General features: G+C 42.8%; 1 pseudogene; it reads left to right on the forward strand.

The window, feature by feature from the left end:
• The first annotated feature begins 11,180 nt into the window (after positions 1 to 11,180).
• LOC111962035 (transcription initiation factor TFIID subunit 6-like) lies at positions 11,181 to 22,201 on the forward strand (annotated as a pseudogene).
• Positions 22,202 to 22,301: the final 100 nt, after the last annotated feature.

The following is a 22,301-nucleotide window of genomic DNA, read 5'->3' on the forward strand; positions in this document are numbered from 1 at the left end:
AAACAGTTCTATTTTTGTTTCATCAGACCAGAAGACGTTTCTCCAAAAAGTACAATCTTTGTCCCCATGTGCAGTTGCAAACCGTAGTCTTGCTTTTTTATGGCGGTTTTGGAGCAGTGGCTTCTTCCTTGCTGAGTGGCCTTTCAGGTTATGTTGATATATGACTCGTTTTACTGTGGATATAGATACTTTTGTACCTGTTTCCTCCAGCATCTTCACAAGGTCCTTTGCTGTTGTTCTGGGATTGATTTGCACTTTTCACACCAAAGTACGTTCATCTCTAGGAGACAGTACGTGTCTCCTTCCTGAGCGGTATGACGGCTGCGTGGTCCCATGGTGTTTATACTTGCGTACTATTGTATGTACAAATGAATGTGGTACCTWTTTGGTGTTTGGAAATTGCTCCCAAGGATGAATCAGACTTGTGGAGGTCTACAATTTTTTTCTGAGGTCTTGGCTGATTTTTTATGATTTTCGTATGATGTCAAGCAGAGGCACTGAGTTTGAAGGTAGGCCTTGAAATACATCCACAGGTACACCTCCAATTGACTCAAATGGTGTCAATTAGCCTATCAGAAGCCAGGACATCATTTTCTGGAATTTTCCAAGCTGTTTAAAAGGCACAGTCAACTTAGTGTATGTAAACTTCTGACCCACTGGAATTGTGATACAGTGAATTATAAGTGAAATAATCTGTCTGTAAACAATTGTTGGAAAAATGACTTGTGTCATGCACAAAGTAGATGTCCTAACCGACTTGCCAAAACTATAGTTTGTTAATAAGAAATTTGTGGTGGTTGAAAAACCTAAGTGTATGTAAACTTCCGACTTCAACTGTGATCACCATTCTTTTTCACCACTATTACCAGTGAGTTCACCCAATCTGTAGGTTCAAACATTTTCGGATGACTTTTCCATCCGTCCGAGTTCCTCCTTGAGCTTTTTCCTAAGTGAGAAGGCACTTTCCTGCACAACTGGAGTTACTTTGTCATCAGAACATATTGTGTTCTCAAGGTAAACATCCGAGACCCTAAAACACATCCTTGTACTCAGTCTGTGGTGATTCTTGGTCATGTTCAGACTGTGATGTCACTACAAACACTCTTTTCACCAGATTGAGCTTTTCACATGTCCTGGGATAGGCTGTACAGTCTTTTCCACAATCAGCAGCTGTGCTTTGAACTGTTTTCCCTTATGCTGTAAAGTTACTATGCAGCTTCCGTTGACCGGTACGTTCTCCCCAGTATAACCAGTAACCTTGATTTTCACAGGGTGTATTTTGCTCTTCACTTTCAGTCATCCAGCAACAACAGGTTTACCTGAGCTCCAGTATCAAGCTTGAATGGTATTATAGTCTCAGGTCTTACCTAGTGTGCATAGACAGAGTAAATACTACGGGTATATGTATGCCCGCAGGCCTCTTGCCTAAACACTCCCTTTCCCCCCCTGGGAACAAATGAAACAGAATAATTCAAACTGAGTGAACTATTTAAATAAACCAAAAACACTAGGTACTATGGTATACACATACCTCCACTGGAGCGGCTACAAAAACACTTTCAACAAATGTACCAGACCAACAACCAACACAGCACATACAAAGAAACTCTCTCTTCTAACAAAGGAACACTGGCTTTTCAAGCTGCAGAAGGAGTTGGTAATTGCAGACAGCTGTATCCCCTGACGAGAGGGCGGGGTCAGAGCTCCAACTAGTGATGGGCCGACCAATCAGCTGCTTTGGAATCCAGGAAGCCATCCTGAAATACACACACACACATACAAACCAACAACACAGAAACTGGGGAATGTAACAGTCAATGGCACAATCCATTCAGCTTTTACTGCATTGGAAATATCCACAGAATCAACAAAGAATTCTTCAGTCTCCTCCTCGACTGTGTGAACCTTTTTCTTTGTAGCCTCAGCATTGCAGCATTTTGAGATTATTTTTCCCACAGTTGTTACACGATTTGCTATATGCAGGGTAACTTGTGTGTTGCTCCTCTCTTTTTACTGCATGCGCTGCTGCCTCACCCCTGTGCAACTCTTTAGCTGGTGGTTTCAGCTGCTCGACACATATTCACTGCTTTATCCAAAGTGACATCTTGCTCACACAGCAATGTCTCCTTGTGTCCATTATCAAGTACGCCACGGACTATCCTGTCTTTCACTAGTGAGTCTTTCAGATTAAAAAATGTACACCTTTTGCGCTGTGTGTTCAACTCAGCCAAGTACTGGTCAAAACTGACTCCCTGTTTCTGATCATGAGTGAAAAACTCTCTCAAACGTGATGTTCTGGCTAGGTACAAAGTACTCCTCAAGTCTAGCCATGAGCTCAGTCAATGTCAAGTTTGCCTCGTCTAGCTGGAAGGTATTGTAAATGTCCAATGCATCCTCTCCAAAAACATTCAATCTGTCATCCTCTCCCCCTTCTCCACTGGCTGCTAGGTAGATATTGAATCTCTGCTTGAAACKTTTTCAATTGTCGGCTAGATATCCTGTTAACTGCATAGGAGTAAGACGCCTTAGCCTATCCATGACGGAAAAGGCTCGGGGAACAGGTACAGTTTAAATGTATCTTACTTTGGTAGRTTGTTCAGCAATTTGCTCGTCAACAGATTCCAATTCAGCCTCGCTTTCGCTGCTGTCACTCTCGCTGCTGCGGCTCGTGTTGCCATCTTCGACTACTCAAGTCACTCGACAGGTGGTATATTGTACAATTTTCGTTGGGGGAATTTGCAGAGTTAATCCTTTATTTTTCCTGTCTTTTCATAGTGACTACCAATCTGACAACTTGTTATGTTTGTTCCTTGTTTAACAACTTTTCATTGACAGAAACTTCAGCTAGCAATATCACTGTGTGTAGCCATGCAGGCTTATTCCCCACAACCCTGCGTGGTTGGCACATTGCCTCTTGGGGTGGCATAGTCTTAATGTTATTAACACATAACAATCCAAAAACTGCAGTGAATCTGGCGTGACCTGACTGGCTGGAGAAGGGAATCATAGCAAAAGAATAATAAGCAAGATTTTTGGTTCGCAAACAGCATATCCTGTTATAGCAAATACAAATTCAAGCACATGCACAAACAAACACACACAAGCATGCACACACATAGACACCAGTGGAGGCTACTCAGATGACGAAGGGGAGGACCATCTCCTCTGTGAATTTCATAAAAATAAAAATGGTAAAACATTAAAAAAGTTAAGATAAAACTATACTAAATATATATAATCACATGTCACCAAAAATTTGAAAACACACTATTTTTCAAAGAAGGTCTACAGTAGCCTCAACAGCACTCTGTAGGGTAGCCAGAGAACAGCTAGCTTCCATCCTCCTCTGTGTACATTGACCTCAATACAAACCTAGGAGGCTCATGGTTCTCACACACTTCCATAGACTTACACAGTAATTATGAAAACTTCCGGATCACGTCTTCTAGTYTATCAGAGCTCTTGCAGCATGAACTGACATGTTGTCCACACAATCAAACGATCAGAGAATGGATCTACTACTGAAAGCATAAGCTACAGCTACACTGCAGTGTATAAAATGTGGTGAGTAGTTGACTCAAAGAGATTAAAAGACAATAGGTGAACAGTTTTTAACAAATTAATTTCTTCCAAAATGAAGGAGAAGCAAGAGAGAAATAGAGAGAGAGATTTTGTCTTTTTTTCCCACTTTCACTATGTTAGCTAGCTGGCTATGGCTATCCAACACAACACTGGAACTCTTCGAAGTCAAGGTAAGCTTTTGGTATTACTAATTTAATGCCACGGGGCCCGCCGGTGTAACTGCTTGCTGACTGTACACAAACCTTACTGCATGATTGTAGTGGGTTTACTAACATGTTAGTTCTATTAGCTATGCTGACTACGACGTTACTTTAGCTAATATGGTGACAACGATGTAGGCTGTGTGTAGCGGAACAAAACGGTGATAAACATACCTGAATTTGTCCAATAGAAACTCTCGTTTGCAACCGCTGGACTAATGATTACACCCTATATCAGCTAGATGCAGGCAAGAGTGTGCAAGGCGGTATTGAATGTCACTGTCTATCGCCTCAAATTCGTCTATCGACCTGTGTGAACCTACGTTGTAAACTTTCATTCATAGGCTAGGTTGTAGCAACCTCATAGTGGGTATAGAGAAAATTAGAGTATCATGTAGTAACCTAAACCTATCACTGTTACATTGAACTGGATGAATGGAATATGAATGAGAGTCATCCAATATGCTGTGACAGAAATAAGGCCATGCTCATAAAAAAAATGTTGTCCTCCCCCATCTTAAACGACACTGATCACCACTGATCGGCACACACACACACACACACACACACACACACACACACACACACACACACACACACATTTCCCTAAGGGTTTGTGTGTGTATTTCAGTACTGACAGAAATGCCAGTGAAACACAAGTCACAGTGGACAATGGACATATTGCTGTCAAAACATCTTGGTAGAACACAGAAAATATGACCGTAAATATGACTAGAAAAATACTTTCTTTCCAAGCAAGAAGAGTGAGAACCCACAGAATGCCACCTGTCCCTTTAAAAAAAAGTTTCTCAACCTCCCAGGTACAGGAATCCAATGGGATGTGACCATATGTGGTTTCAGGAAGTGCTGGAATTCCTTCAGGTGAGATGGGACTGCCTAAAAACATGTTACTTCGATAAAGCTATGACCGGAAGTGACTTTTCGTAGCAGGTTAGGAGAGCATTTTTGCTAATAGTCCAAGGACCACCCACCAAAGATGTATTGTTACGTGACCCAGGAAACAAAACTGCAAAAGTTCAAGAACATTACGTAGATCATTTTATGAATATGAACACTATGTGGTTCAAAACTTGCAAAAGTTTTACATTAATTAATTATTTGTAATAAAATATAAGATTTTTAGCATTTCAAAACATAGCACATCTTGGGTAATTTCCCTAGCAATGTTCTGACATTGCTATGTTTCACATTGGTAACTTTTTCTGCACACTGGCACAAAGAACTATTGTGCGTTCAGTGTTTGTCCCTGTATAAGCTCAAGCAACACATGTTACCGGTCCTTCACTGATCCAGATGAAACCCAAAACTAGGAAATATGTTTTAACCATGTACAGTGGTTTTCTCAGTTAATATAAGACACTTTGGCAGCTGTATTTAGCCTACAAGTGTCACGTTCTGACCATAGTTATTTTGTATTTTCTTTGTTTTAGTGTGGTCAGGGCGTGAGTTGGGTGGGTAATCTATGTTTTCTATTTCTGTGTTGGTTTTCTGTGTTTGGCCTGATATGGTTCTCAATCAGAGGCAGCTGTCAATCTTTGCTCTGATTGGGAACCATATTTAGGTAGCCTGTTTTCTGTTGGGTTTTGTGGGTGGTTGTTTTCAGTCTTTGTGTGTCTGCACCAGATATAACTATTTCGGTTTTCACTTTGTTGTTTTGTAATTTGAAGTGTTCAGTTTTGGATTATTATTAAATAAGATGAACACTAACCATGCTGCGCTTTGGTCCTCTCCTTCCACCGACGACAACAAGGGCCATCATTGCTTTTGCCTGCCAGCTAAACTAATCAGCACAACGTTTGCTAGCTAACACAGCTCTCAAAACATTCAAAGTCCCAACAGCTACATAAAGTGTTTTATTTCATATTCTTTTTGGATTTGACTATAACCCTAACCCTAACTCTTTTCCTAACCTTAACATAATTCTCTTAACTTGCTACCTTAATTATCCTAACTTGCTGTGTAAGTTCTAACCTGCTATGTCACTTCTGGTCGTAGCGTTATCGAAGTGCCGTGTTTCTAGGGAATATGAAGGTGAGATAGGCCAGGGGAATGACATCACAAAGCGAATAGGGTCACAGGACGCAGGGTGAAGTGACTACAGGTCTGTAAGAATGCAACACGCAATGCGCTAATGTAACCCCAACACTGCAAAGTCTTTCTGAATTAGATAACCATTCATTATCACTACTGTAGAGAACACAGTTCAACCACTATAACTGTCTATGTACAGTGCCTTCAGAGTATTCAGACCCCTTGACTTTTTCCACATTTTGTTACGTTACAGACTTATTCTAAAAATACAAAACAATTATCCTGAGCAATCTAAACACAATACCCCATAATGACAAAGCCAAAATAGGTTTTTAGAAATGTTGAAAATAAAAAATAGAAATACCTTATTTACATAAGTATTCAGAACCTTTTCTATGAGACTCGAAATTGAGCTCAGGTGCATCCTGTTTCCATTGATTATCCATGAGATGTTTCTACAACTTCATTGGAGTCTACCTGTAAACCGGTAAATTCAATTGATTGGACATTATTTGGAAAGGCACACACCTGTCTATATAAGGACCCACAGTTGACAGTGCATGTCAGAGCAAAAAMCAATCCATGAGGTCCAAGGAATTGTCCTTTGAGCTCTGAGACAGCATTGTGTCGAGGGACAGATCTGGGGAAGGGTACCACAACATGTCTGCAGCATTGAAGGTGCCCAAGAACACAGTGGCTTCTTTCATTCTTAAATGGAACAAGTTTGGAACCATCAAGACTCTTCCTAGATCTGGCCGCCCAGCCAAACTGAGAAATCGGGGGAGAAGGGCCTTGGTCTGGGAGGTGAACAAGAACCCGATTGTCACTCTGACAGAGCTCCAGAGTTCCTCTGTGGAGATGGGAGAACCTTCCAGAAGGACAACCATCTCTGCAGCACTCCACCAATCAGGCCTTTATGGTAGTGGCCAGACGGAAGCCACTCCTCAGTAAAAGGCACATGACAGCCCGCTTGGAGTTTGCCAAAAGACACCTAAAGACTCTCAGATCATGATAAACAAGAATCCTCTGGTCTGATGAAACCAAGATTGAACTCTTTGGCCTGAATGCTAAGTGTCACGTCTGGAGGAAACCTGGCACCATCCCTACGGTGAAGCATGGTGGTGGCAGCATCACGCTRTGGGGATGTTTTTCAGCGACAGGGACTGGGAGACTAGTCAGGATCAAGGCAAAGATGAACGGAGCAAATTACAGAGAGATCCTTGAYGAAAACCTGMTCCAGAGCGCTCATGACGTCAGACTGGGGTGAAGGTTCACCTTCCAACAGGTCAACGACCCTAAGCACACAGCCAAGACAACGCAGGAGTGGCTTCAGGACAAGTCTCTGAATGTCCTTGAGTGGCACAGCCAGAGCCCGGACTTGAACCCTATCTAACATCTCTGGAGAGACCTGAAAATAGCTGTGCAGCAACGCTCCCCATCCAACCTTGTGTAAATGTAATATTTAAGTTATTWTTATAGATTTTTTTGCAGAAATTTCTAAAAGGTTGTTTTTCTTTGTCATCATGGGTGGGGAAAAACAATGTAATACATTTTAGAATAAGGCTGTAGCGTAACAAAATGTGGAAAATCTCAAGGGGTATAAATACTTTCCGAAGGCACTGTATTAATTAGTGCATGGGTCGGTCTAACTGCAGGTAGGTAGTTGTGATGTTAATTTTTTTTATCGCATGCATCACGACTCAGGATATGACCCAGATGCAGACACAGGAGGCGGATAGTACAGTTCTCATACTTTTTATTATACAAGGTGACAGGCTAGGGCAGGTCGAGGGCAGGCAGAGGTCAGCAATCCAGGGCAGAGTCAAAGAGGTACAGAACGGCAGGCAGGCTCAGAGTCAGGGCAGGCAGAATGGTCAGAACCGGGAACGTGAAAACAGATCAGGGCGTGACAGCATGTAAATATTATAATTTAGATGCAGATATTAGAAAGTTAGAAAAATCGAAGCATATTTTCTTTAAGGAAAGATTAAAACCTAAAACTTCTTATAGGTTTGGGGGGGTGTCAGCAAAAATATTAATAATTTCACAATCGGACACCAATAAGAAGAAGAGACTTGATTGGGACAAGAAACACGAGCAATGRACATTAGACCAGTGGAAATCTGTCCTTTGTCTGATGAGTCAAATTTGACATATTTGGTTCCAACCGCCGTGTCTTTGTGAGATGCAGAGTAGGTGAACAGATGATCTCTGCATGTGTGGTTCCCACTGTGAAGCATGGAGGAGGAGGTGTGATGGTGTGGGGGTGCTTTGCTGGTGACACTGTTGTGATTTACTTAGAATTCAAGGCATACTTAACCAGCATGGCTACCAAAGCATTCTGCAGCGATACGCCATCCCATCGGGTTTGCACTTAGTGGGACTAAATCAAATCAAATTTATTTATAAAGCCCTTCTTACATCAGCTGATGTCACAAAGTGTTGTACAGAAACCCAGCCTAAAACCCCAAACAACAAGCAATGTAGGTGTAGAAGCACAGTGGCTAGGAAAAACTCCCTAGAAAGGAACCTAGGAAGAAACCTAGAGAGGAACCAGGCTATGAGGGGTGGCCAGTCCTCTTCTGGCTGTGCCGGGTGGAGATTATAACAGAACATGGCCAAGATGTTCAAATGTTCATAGATAATAATAATCACAGTGGTTGTYGAGGGTGCAACAGGTCAGCACCTCAGGAGTAAATGTCAGTTGGCTTTTCATAGCCGATCATTCAGAGTATCTCTACAGAGTATCTCTGCTGTCTCTAGAGAATTGAAAACAGTAGGTCTGGGACAGGTAGCACAGTTGAAACTGGAGCAGCAGCACGGCCAGGTGGACTGGGGACAGCAAGGAGTCATCAGGCCAGGTAGTCCTGAGGCATGGTCCTAGGGCTCAGGTCCTCTGAGAGAGAGAAAGAAAGAAAGAAAGAAAGAAAGAAAGAAAGAAAGAAAGAAAGAAAGAAAGAAAGAAAGAAAGAGAGAATTAAAGAGAGCATCCTTAAATTCACACAGGACACTGGATAAGACAGGAGAAATACTCCAGATATAACAGACTGACCCTAGCTCCCCAACACATAAACTACTGCAGCATAAATACTRGAGGTTGAGACAGGAGGGGTCGGGAGACACTGTGGCCCCATCCGACGATACCCCCGGACAGGGCCAAACAGGCAGGATATAACCCMACCCACTTTGCCAAAGCACAGCCCCCACACCACGAGAGGGACTATCATTTGTTTTTCAACAGGACAATGACCMAAYACACCTCCAGGCTGTGTAAGGGCTATCTGACCAAGAAGCAGAGTGATGGTGCTGCATCAGATGACCTGGCCTCCACAATCACCTGACCTCAACCCAATTGAGATGGTTTGGAATGAATTGGACTGCAGAGTGAAGGAAAAGCAGCCAACAAGTGCTCAGCATATGTGGGAACTCCTTCAAGACTGTTGGAAAAGCATTCCAGGTGAAGCTGGTTGAGAGAATGCCAAGACTGTGCAAAGCTGTCATGAAGGCAAAGGATGGCTACTTTAAAGAATAAAATATATTTGTTTAACACTTTTTTGGTTACTACATGATTCCATATGTGTTATTTCATAGTTTTGATGTCTTCACTAGTATTCTACAATGTAGAAAATAGTAAAAAATTAAGAAAAACCATTCAATGAGTAGGTTTGTCCAAACTTTTGACTGGTGTATATATATATTTATATATATTTTTGTGTGGAATTGGTCTGCAGACCTACAAAAGGGGGGACATGCGGCCCGTGGACCGCCAGTGGCCCATCTGCTGTACAACAAAGTACGACCTGTATGAGGACATAAAATCTTGATATACAGTATCCAGCCGTCTTTTAAATAACTTGGATGGATCATGTCTTTCTGCAATCTCTCCAACACTTGTAAATCAACAACTTGAGGTGGGAGTAGCCACTCACAGGGATAGGTATCATGGGGCTAAACTCCCTGCCATACAGACCCATCTGCCTCACCTGGGTATCACCCACCAAATCGTTTATTATAAAACAAAAATAAAAAAATGTTTTTGTCATTTGACACACTTTTTCACCCCGATTTGATATTATGATCTTGTCTCATCGCTACAACTCCCCAACTCGGGAGAGGCGAAGGTCTAGTCATGAGTCCTCCGAAACATGACCCGCCAAACCGCTCTTCTTAACATACTCTCGCTTAACCCGGAATCCAGTCGCACCAATGTGTTGGAGGAAACACCRTTCAACTGACAACAGCCTGCAGTCGCCCGGCCCGCCACAAGGAGTCGCAAGAGCGCGATGTGCCAAGTAAAGCCCCCCGGCACTGAACCAGGATGACACTGGGCCAATTGTGCGCCGCTCTTGGGACTCCCGGTCACAGCCAGTTGTGAGACAGCCTGGGATCGAACCCCAGGCTGTAGTGATGCCACAACACTGCGATGCAGTGCCTTAGACTGCTGCGCCAATCGGGAGGCCCCCACCAAAGCTAACCACATTCATGTTCCCATTATGCCTGTAGCACCCCTTTTGTGGGGTGAGACATCCCATGTCCCTGTCAATTAATAAAGATGACCTGTAACTCAACCAGTGGAGGCTGCTGAGGTGAGGACGGCTCATAATAATGACTGGAATGGAGTAAATGGAATGGTATTGATACCATTCCATTCACTAGATTCCAGCCATTATACTCCATTCCAGACATTATTATGAGCTGTCCTCACCTCAGCAGCTCTACTGAACTCAACCAACGATTTAGCAGGAATTTTTTATTTTATTTAACTAGGCAAGTCAGTTAAGAACAAATTCTTCTTTACAATGATGGCCTATCCCGCCCAAACTCTAACCATGCTGGGCCAATCACGTCCAGTTATGATACAGCCTGGAATCAAACCAGGGTCTGTAGTGACGCCTCTAGCACTGAGATGCAATGGCTTAGATCACTGTGCCACTCGGGAGCCCAATCCGGTGTATAGATTGGTCCCCAGATTAAAAAGAAGTGGATAGGTGTAAGAAATATTATGATGGCATTCCTTTCAAMCCTGTGGATTAGGGTAGGAATGCGTTGTAGGAAGTAGATTTAGGGCAAATAGCTCAGATTAAAACTAGAACCCATCACTGACAGGCAGAACTAGCCGATTGGTGAAAACATCCAACTAATCTTTCCAGATGTGTAGWATCAAATATTTCTAAAATCGTTTTAAAAAATAGTATATTGTAAGGAAATAATTATTGGAAGTACATTTTACAATAAGACCAACTTCATAAAAATGTATACCACCATAGATACAAATTTACCACGGTTCAAAATATAGGATGACATTACATTCAAATAAACATGTTTGAGGACCTTGAGAAACAAAACAAGATGGCGGATTTTCTGAAAAAGGGTTCGGAGCTGCAAACCATAGCTAAATCAGTTAAAAATAAATCTACAAATAAATAAATACGGTAATTAGTTAGGTTGGCAAACGAACCACTGTCAAACATTTAAATAGTATTTGTTTGTTTTGAATAATTTTGTACTTTCTCCTGTTGCTGTATAACGACCGTATTGGTAACTTTAGAAAGGTAAGAGCGCTAGGCTAATCAACTTGGCTCGCTAGCATTAGCTAACCATTACATCAACAAAATGCACCGAACTGTATAAAAATTGTTTGAATAACACATATATCGCAGAATCTGCTGCATATGTTGTTTTTGGTTCTGATATGTAATTCGCTTGCAAACTATCGGGTAAAATCTCAGACCGGGTAGGYAACTTAGGCTGGAACGGTCTAGTAGCTAGCTATGCTAACTAGCCTGCATGCCAGCAAGTTGTTATTACATTTCGATGACTACCGTTCGCTCTCTTTGAGTTTTAAAGAAGAAGCCTAACGTAGCTTTATAGGCTGTTGACACTATGTAATCAATCAATTGGCTAATTGTTTGGATTCAAATACCAGGCTTGAGCTTCTTCCCATCTCATTTTATCTTATCTCCTGGACCCGAAGGCTGGTTCAAAGATTAAGAAATGGCAGCAATTTTCCTCCACTACACACAAAGAGTTTTGAACTGATGAGAACAACCTTGCACTGTAAAAAAAAAATGATGCTGTTGTTTTTACAGTAACTAAATGGCAGACAGTCACCTGTAAGTTACTGTAAACATATAGTACAGTATGTTACCCTAAATTCCAAAGAAACATTGGTTTAACAGTACAGTAAATTCCAAATAAACGTTGGTTCAACAGTACAGCACTGTAACATACTGTACTTTTTAACATTAACTTACAGGTAACTGGCTACCAGTAAGTTGCCATTAGAAAAACAGTATTTTTTACAGTGTGTGGAAGGAGCTCATTCTACGGAAAACATGCAGACGARCTGGTAGGAAAATGATCAGCAAATTGAACTGCGAGCAGTACAACATGGACACCGGGGTCCAAGATCACTTGCCAGTTCTGCAGCCTGACCCTCAGGCAATTGACGTGACCCCTCCAAGCCAATCCTGTTTATAATTTACATGCTCCCTCTCGGCCAAATCGTCAGAGATTATAACATCAACTTCCACGCTTTCGATAACCAGGTTTACATTAACACCAAACCGGACACCATCTCTGCCCAAGCAAAACTCAGCAGCTGCCTAGAGGACATCAGGGAATGGATGAAAGATAACTTTCTCCAATTGAACAGTAGCAAGACTGAGGCTTTGCTTATTGGGACACCCAAACAGTTTACCAGTGCTGCAAACATCTGCCCTACAATCACTGGCCAGGCCATCCACGTGTCCTCTGTCATCTCCAACCTAGGAGTCAAGTTTGATCCTCCTCTGTCCTTCGATGCCCACATAAAACAAATATGTAAAACACTATTTTTCCATCTTACACTGAACACAAATATAAATGCAACCTTTTCTAAGATTTTACTGAGTTACAGTCCATATAAAGAAATCAGTCAATTGAAAGAAAGAAATTAGGCCCTAATCTATGGATTTCACATGACTGCATCTGTTGCTCACATATACCTTAAAAAAGGTAGGGGTGTGGATCAGAAAACCAGTCCGTATCTGGTGTGACCACCATTTGCATCATGCTGCGCGACACATCTCCTTCACATAGAGTTGATCAGGCTGTTGATTGTGGCCTGTGGAAAGTTGTCCCACTCCTCTTCAATGGCTGTGCAAAGTTGCTGGATATTGGCTGAAACTGGAACATGCTATTTTACACATCGATCCAAAGCATCTCAAACATGCTCAATGAGTGACATGTCAGGTGAGTATGCAGGCCATGGAAGAACTGGGACATTTTCAGCTTCCAGGAATTGTATACAGATCCTTGCGACATGGGGCTGTACATGAATGGCACGACAATGGGCCTCAGGATCTCGTCACGGTATCTCTGCATTCAAATTGTCATTGATAAAATGCAATTGTGTTTGTTGTCTGTAGCTTATGCCTGCCTATACCATAACCCCACCGCCACCATGGGGCACTCTGTTCACCATGTTAACATCAGTTAACTACTCGTCTCCACGCCACCATACGTCTGCCATCTGCCCGGTACAGTTGAAACTGGGATTCATCCGTGAAGAGTACACTTCTTCAGCGTGCCAGTGGCCATCGTTGGTGAGCATTTGCCCTCTGAAGTTGGTTACGACGCTGAACTGCAATTAGGTCAAGACCCTAGTGAGGACGATGAGCATGCAGATGAGCTTCCCTGAGATGAGCTTCCCTTCCTTTGTGCAGAAAGTATTTGGTTGTGCAAACCCCCAGTTTTATCAGCTATCTTGGTGGCTGGTCTCAGACGATCCTGCAAGTGAAGAAGCCGGATGTGGAGGTCCTGGGCTGGCATGGTTACACGTGGTCTGTGGTTGTGAGGCTGGTTGGACGTACTGCCAAATTTTATAAAGCGACGTTGGTAGAGAAATTAACATTAAATTCTCTGGCAACAGCTCTGGCTGACATTCCTGCAGTCAGCATGCCAATTACACTCTCCCTCAACTTAGGACATCTGTGGCATTGTGTTGTGTGACAAAACAGCACATTTTAAAGTGGCCTTTTATTGTCCCCAGCACAAGGTGCACCTGTGTATTTATCATGCTGCTTAATCAGCTTCTTGATATGCCACACCTGGTGGATGGATTATCTTGGTAAAGGAGAAATGCTCACTAACAGGAATGTAAACAAAATCTCTAAAAATTTGAGAGAAATACGCTTTTTGCCTATGGAACATTTCTGCAATCTTTTATTTCAGCTCATGAAACATGGGACTAACACTTTACATGTTGCATTTATATATTTTTTCAGTGTAAATACATTGCCCGGGTCATACCCTCACTCTCCCAGCCAGATGCAGATAACCTAATCCATGCCTTCATCTTCTCTCGGATCGACTACGGCAATGTGTTGTTTGGGAGCCTCCCAGCTAAATCACTACAGAGGCTCCAACTAATCCAGAACAGTGCTGCCAGGGACCTGACCAGAACCAAGAAGTCAGATCCCATCACCCCGATCCTGGCCCAACTCCACTGGCTACCGGTCAACTACCGGAATGACTTCAAAATCCTCATCCTTGGATTTAAAGCCTTGAATGGATTGAGGTGCACCTACATCAGTGACCTTATCTCAATCAGCGAGCCACCTCACACTCTCCGCTTCAGCAACTCCCTGCTGCATCAAGTCTCCAAGACACGTCTTTGAACTATGGGGGACCGAGCCTTCTGCTCCCTTGCCCCTCGCCTATGGAATGCTTTCCCTGGTCATCTGAGAGCTGCTCCGTCACGCTGAACTTTTAAAACGGGCCTTAAAACCCACTACTACAGGCTTTCATAGTCCTAGACCCAATGTAAAATGTATTTAGCACCTAGCCCACCATTGATATTTTACCTCCATTGATTCTAAATGTATGTTATTTCTATTGTATATAATGTTTTACTTTTTTCCTCAGTTGAGCTTTGAGATAACTCTACTGAAATGCAGTTTTACAAATTAAATGTATTATTATGTAAAGTTGAAAACACATGCATGTAAAGCTTTTTCACATTCTGACAGAAGGAGGGAACATCAGCTGACTGTCAGCTAGTATATTTGTGCTGCCTTCAAGGAGGGGTGAAATGTGTGTTTTAATGACTTTACAGTAGAGTGGGAAAGCTGGTGGTCAGTCATCTGATCTGTAATATCTTTATCTCTAATCATGAGTTTTTATGTTTTTATTTATGCAATCTTGCATTCACCATCCATTCATGAATTTACAGAAGCCTAACATTAGATACAGTGACAGCCTGGGATGTAGCCTGGATTCAGAGGCATGCTTTGTGTTCAAAACAAGATGAGTTGTTTTTAAATGAATCAGAATAATGTTTGTTTTCTAAGATGCAGCTGGAAGTGAGTTATAACATGGCCATTAGAACCCAAAACAAGATGAGTCATTTTAAATGAATCAGAATAATGTTTGTTTTCTAAGATGCAGCTGGAAGTGAGTTATAACATGGCCATTAGAACCCAAAACAAGGGAAAAATAGTTTTCTTTCAGCTTGACATCCCTCCTCATTCACCTCCCAACTATCCCTCTATCCCACAGCCACCATGGCGGAGGAGCGGAGGCCGAAGCAGTGCACTGTGGTTTTGCCCACTGAGTCCATGAAGGCCATGGCAGAGTCCATAGGAGTGGGGCAGCTACAGGAGGAGAGCTGTGCTGCCCTGAGCGAGGAGGTCAGCTACAGAATAAAGGAGATCGCCCAGGTAAGAGCAGGGCCGAGTTCAGTAGGGCACACCGTAGCAAAATGATTTGCGGAAAATGAGAATCTGTTCTTATTGGATGACTCACTCTGACATGTTGCACCTCAGTTCCTATCAATACCAATGAACACAGGGTAATTATGTTATGAAATGTGATCCTTTGCTCATATTTTCTGTTTTCCCCCTCCCTTTGTCTTCCAGGACGCGTTGAAGTTTATGCACCACGGAAAGAGACGTAAACTGACAACCAGCGACATAGATCATGCTCTTAAACTGAAGAATGTAGAGGTGAGGGGGACTATACTACGCAATCATGGAGAAATGGTTCTTTCTTTGGAGAACTTTTCACAGGACCTCAAATATATAGGCTATATTGAAAGCAACATTTTAGATGTTATTTACATAAACAGACTTGGTTGAAAATGTCAATAGAGCAATTACTAAGCTATCATCAGATAAATGATTAAAGCCACTGTACAAATTCAACCAAAGCTGTTTTGTGTTGCTAGTGTTACAGAATTGATTGATATCAGTCAATTGGTGGTATAGTTATTGATGGAAGTCACTACACACGACTTGCACATTTCAAGTCACTGCACATATACATGCACCATTCAGTTTCAGTCTGTATCTATGCAACCATCACAGTATTAGCCATCCCAGTGCTTGGTTTCATAGAGGCCTCTCCTCCACAGCCTCTGTATGGGTTCCAGTCGCAGGAGTTCATCCCATTTCGCTTTGCCAGCGGAGGAGGGAGAGAGCTTCACTTCTACGAGGAGAAGGAGGTGGACCTTAGTGACATCATCAACACACCCCTCCCTAGAGTCCCCCTTGACGTTTCGCTCAAAGGTATACTTCTATTTTGTTTTGTGAAAATGTTGCGTTGATTTTACAAAAACATATACCTCCACCCGGTATGATACTGACGCATTCAAACATTTCAAAGGTATCGGCCTACTTGTACTGATGTTGATTGTATTTTATTAGATCCACTTCCATTGTTGTAGATTATCCATATGATGGTATTATCTTTGAACAAGTGTTTGGGTTTGTTGATTATACAAGCTCTTGTTGTACCTCCTGTCTTGTTCTCTGTTCCTCAGCTCACTGGTTAAGTATTGAAGGTGTCCAGCCTGCTATACCAGAGAACCCACCCCCAGGTGAGATGTCTGTCTGTCTGTGTCTGTCTGTGTTTGTCTGTTTCCATCCTTCTCTATCATCTACTTGAGTAAAGCAGCATTCTTCTCTAATCAACCACATTTCCATCATGTGTATATACCATCTCACTTCTTTCCCCTTCTCTTTCCCTCAGCCCCCAAAGAGCAGCAGAAGGCTGAGTCGACAGAGCCCCTCAAGGTGGTCAAGCCTGGTCAGGAGGAGGAGGGCTCCATCCAGAAGGGCCAGGGAGCTACATCTGCAGAGGCTAAAGGTCAGGAGCTTCTGATGTGTCTGTACGCCATCTTAAAATTGTATGTGAACAAGTATACCCTTTTCACAGATGACGTGTCAAACCGAACCATACTATGTTGGCTCTGATATTTTCTTTTCACATTGTCCTTTCCAGCACGGTTTAAGCCGCTATGGTAGATGTGTAACTAAGCCAGTGAAGTGCAGCTCGGCTCAGCACGGTAGTGTGAAAAGGATACTAGAAAAGCTATTCTTATTTAATCAATGTTTGTGGTCCCTCTGGTTTGGTCCCTCCCAGGTAAGAAGGAGGGTCTGATGAGGATGAAGCCCCGCAGTACTCACGAGCTCTCAGTGGAACAGCAGCTCTACTACAAGGAGATCACAGAGGCCTGCGTCGGGTCCTGTGAGGCCAAGAGAGCTGTGAGTCAACCGTGTGTGTTTGTGTGCACACGTGCGAGAGTTTTGTGTCTGAGTCTACCAGGTTTTTGGCTAAAATGTCCTGGTACTGGGTAAAGTTCATGATGCTGTTGACCTTAACAAGAGCCCAGGACCAGTGGAAACAAAATAGCCCCATAACATCAAAGATCCACCACCATATTTTAAAGTAGGTATGGGGTTCTTTTCTGCTTGTCACATCCTTCTCTCAAAACCACCACAGGGGTGCGTGACCAATTGAGCTATATTTTAATGTCATCCAACAAATGTAAATGCCTGCATTTTGCTAAACGGCATTGGCACTTAGATTGGAACCGGTGCTATGGTCAGATGACATGAAAATAGAGCTCTTTGTCCAAGCACACCAGTGGGTTTGGCGTCGAAAGGAGAATGTGATTTTGCAATGGCCATCTCCAGAATTGAACACCATTGAAAAGCTGTGGTTTGAATTAAAGAGAGCTGTCCACAGATTCTGTATGGAGGGATGGTCTTAGTTCTGTAATCTCATAAAACATGATAGAAACAGGCATAGTGCCGTTATCCTCCTAAGGGGAGGGTGTATTGAAAACGGGTGCCATTATTTGGACCCCTATCTTCTTCAGAGAAAATATGTTTTACCTGTAAAACAAAATATTCTTCTTTGAGCAATTGTAAAAAAAAAAAAAAAAAAAGATTAAAAAAAAATCCTTTCATTTTTTTGCATACAATATAGCTAATTATGAATATTATTTATTTTATACAGTATTTTTTGCTAATTTTATCAAGGGTGCCAATCATGTTGGTCATGACTGTATGTATGCATTTCTGTATGTATTTCTGTGTGTATGGTTTTGTTATTGTTGCCACGTTATAATGCCATCTCTCTGACCCAGTATGTCTCTCTTGTCTTCTTCAGGAGGCTCTACAGAGTATTGCTACAGACCCTGGCTCTACCAGATGCTCCCCAGATTCAGCACTTTTATCTCTGAGGGGTGAGCTTCTCTTCCTTCCTGTCAATCTCTATCTACCCTCCAAGATAGGTTTCTGCTGATGGCACACGCTATTTCTCAATTGTCGAAACGAATCTTCCCTTTCTTCATCCTCATCTTATTCACTGCACTGATCTGAAGAACTGACCAGGTGAAAGCTAGCCTAAGATGAGCTACACCATATTGTTTCACCGATCAAATCATTTCTGATCAGTGCAGCTGAAGGAAAGGAGATGAGGAGGAGACATTTCAAGTTATTTAGATGGAGCCAAAGTGTTTCAGTGCAGGAGGGATCATGACCCTGTGACCTTTAGCTTGTTCCTCTCTCTTACGTCCTCCTCTCCTCCTGTAGGTCCGTGTGAACGTGGTGCAGAACAACCTGGCCCTGCTCATCTACCTTATGAGGATGGTCAAGGCCCTCATGGACAACCCCACACTCTACCTAGAGAAATATGTAAGAGTTCTAACCCAACTAAATAGCATACACAGTAAACTGAACTAAGGCATGACACGGTCAATATTACACACAGTAAACTGAAACTAAAGCATGACACGGGTCAATATTACACACAGTAAACTGAAAACTAAAGCAAAAACATGACACGGGTCAATATTACACACAGTAAACTGAAAACTAAAGCAAAACACATGACACGGGTCAATATTACACACAGTAAACTGAAAACTAAAGCAAAACACATGACACGGTCAATATTACACACAGTAAACTGAAAACTAAAGCAAAACACATGACACGGTCAATATTACACACAGTAAACTGAAAACTAAAGCAAAACACATGACACGGGTCAATATTACACACAGTAAACTGAAAACTAAAGCAAAACACATGACACGGATCAATATTACACACAGTAAACTGAAAACTAAAGCAAAACACATGACACAGGTCAATATTACACACAGTAAACTGAAAACTAAAGCAAAACACATGAGACGGGTCAATATTACACACAGTAAACTGAAAACTAAAGCAAAACACAGACACGGGTCAATATTACACACAGTAAACTGAAAACTAAAGCAAAACACATGACACGGGTCAATATTACACACAGTAAACTGAAAACTAAAGCAAAACACATGACACGGGTCAATATTACACACAGTAAACTGAAAACTAAATTAAAATATAATTCTAAAACCTTTATTTCTGGAGCATTTTGATACAGACAGACCTCAACTCAGTGCTGATCATAACACCTGCCATTTGATGTGTCCCTCTCTTGGTTCCCTGGTCGTGGTCTAGCTGCACGAGTTGATCCCAGCGGTGTGACGTGCATAGTGAGTAAGCAGCTGTGTTTGCGGCCTGACGTGGACAACCACTGGGCTCTGAGGGACTTCGCTGCCCGTCTGATGGCCCAGAGCTGTAAGACCTTCAGCACCACCACCAACAACATCCAGTCACGCATCACCAAGACCTTCACCAAGGTACGTGGAGATGCATCCGATTGATCGACTACTTGGAAGGAAGTGCGTGTGTGTTTTTAGTTCAAATAAATAACATATAATACTGGGATTGAGACAATAAGCGTCGTTATGAGCCGTGAACATCTCTTCCCGTCATCTTTCTCTCAGAGCTGGTTGGATGAGAAGACCCAGTGGACGACACGGTAGGCTGCATCGCTGGACTGTCTGAACTGGGACCTGACGTGAGTACTGCCATTTGAGGGAATATTCTCACCCTGGTCTGAGCTGTGTATAATAGTGTACTCCCCCCCCCCCTCCAGGTGATCAAGACGTTGATCCTGCCCAGGCTCACTATAGAAGGAGCTCGTATCAAAGCTGTGTCTGAGGGACCCGTGGTCTCCAACATCGATAAGATAGGAGCAGACCACGTCCAAAGCCTTCTACTGGTGAGGAGCCAAACACAAACTGTTATTGTTCTACTTATTATTGTTGACTAAAATGTTAATATTCCATTGAAGATGCATCTTTATGATAAAACATGTTTGTTTTATTCTTCTATTGTTATTAAAACAAATAGGACCACAGACAACATATTATATTGACCGCTACATACATTTAGGGCTGGTTTCCCAGACACAGATTAAGCCTAGTTCTGGACTAAAAAGCTCCACTGAACATGCTTTTTAGTCCAAGACTGGCTACACATACCCACCTGGAAGAGAGACATAGATCCTTGACTAATATCCTCTTCTCTCTCAGAAACACTGTGCCAGCGTTATCGCCAAGACTCGTCCCCTGCCTGACAACATGGAGCAGTACCGGGCAGACTACGGTTACCTGGGGCCCATGCTCTGTTCCCACGTGGTTAAGGCCCGGKCCCAGGCAGCACTACAGGCCCAGCAGGTCAACAGAACCACACTCACCATCACACAGGTAGGGCACCTAGATGTGTAAAACGATGTATATGAACTGCCTAAGGTTGGAGTCAATTCCATTTCCGTTCAATTTATATTCCAATTCAAATTTTCCTAATTGAAAAATGATTTACATTTCTGTTAACTTCCAGAATTGAAATGTAATTGACCTCAACGCTGAAATGAACTGACAATATCAGCAACTGTAATGATCCAACGTAACGTTACAAAACCCCATCTGAAGTCCTACTGTATCTGTCTGTCTGTGTTGCAGCCTCGGCCCACCCTAACGGTGTCTCAGAGCGGGATAGGAGGGTCGGGGGGGTCCCGTTCCCCCAGCATCATCAAGGTTCCCAGCTCCCTCACCCTCATGTCCACCCGACCAGGCACCCCAACACAGCCATCGCCTCCGGCAACCAAGTACATCGTCATGGCAACCAGTGCAGGGGCATCTTCCACCCAGCAGGTACTGGACAGTAGTCTTGTTGTTGTTTTTCATCTTGATTTGCAATTATATGAAATAGTAACAAAAACAAATGTATTTCAACTCTAACTCTTGTATTCACTCTATGTCCTCCTAGATTCACTAAACATTTAATATACAGTCATTGATTTCCTATACATTCCCTTTTTTATAGACCTTCAAGTTTCTCTGATAATCACTTTTCATGGAAGCTTTTATCTAGATGCCCTAGTTAAGTGTTGTGATGTGTAATGTAATATTCCCTTCTCTTCCAGGTGATCACCCTGAGTTCCTCCTCGGGCTCCTCGGTGACCAGCACGGTTGCCAGCGCTACCTCCACCCTGCAGCCTCTGGTCAAGCTGGAGTCCAGAGGGGCCGGCGGCCTGGGGGGGTCGCGACCCCTCCAGAAGTAYATTGTGGTGTCTCTCCCCACGTCCGCCTCTTCCTCCCTGGAGAGTAAGAGTGGCATGCTCCCTCCCTCTTCCTCCACCTCTCCCATCTCGCTGGAGGCCGGGATGAAGATGGATCGCTCAGACTCTCCCGGGGCCAGCACACAGTCCCCGCACTAAGATACTATGTGCGTCCCAAATGGCACCCTACTCCCTATATAGTGCACTACTTTTGACCAGGGCTCATAGGGCTCTGTTCAAAAGTAGTCCAGGATCCATAGGGCTCTCGTCAAAAGGAGTGCACTATATGAGGAATAGGGTGCCATTTGCGACGCAGACACTGGCTTGTAATTGCCTTAGGGTGGTCAGACTGATTGGCTGTTGATGGTGATAATGAGAGATACCTCGACCTCTCTGATAGGACAGAGATTAGGTGCCTGAAGAGGGAGGAAGGGATTACTTTTGGGAGCAGGGGTGGAAACTAGCTACTTCTGAGTCTAGAGTAGCAGAAGAATTGTCAGAAAACAGGGATATTATGCGAAAGTGATTGATAGAGACCAGATGGGATGGCGGGAGGAGTGGATGGATGGGTGCATGCAGTAAAGTGCACAAATCGCATCTCTTTTCTTATTGTACATACATTCACACTTGTCTAAAAGCTGTGTGGGCATTTATAATGGTTCAACCAACATTCTAATTGATTTTATGTTTCTTTTTTACACTATAATAAACCTGATTTTTGTAATGATTTTATGGCGATTG

This window comes from Salvelinus sp. IW2-2015, linkage group LG4q.1:29, assembly GCF_002910315.2.
Source record: "Salvelinus sp. IW2-2015 linkage group LG4q.1:29, ASM291031v2, whole genome shotgun sequence".
NCBI classification, from domain to species: Eukaryota; Metazoa; Chordata; class Actinopteri; order Salmoniformes; family Salmonidae; genus Salvelinus; species Salvelinus sp. IW2-2015.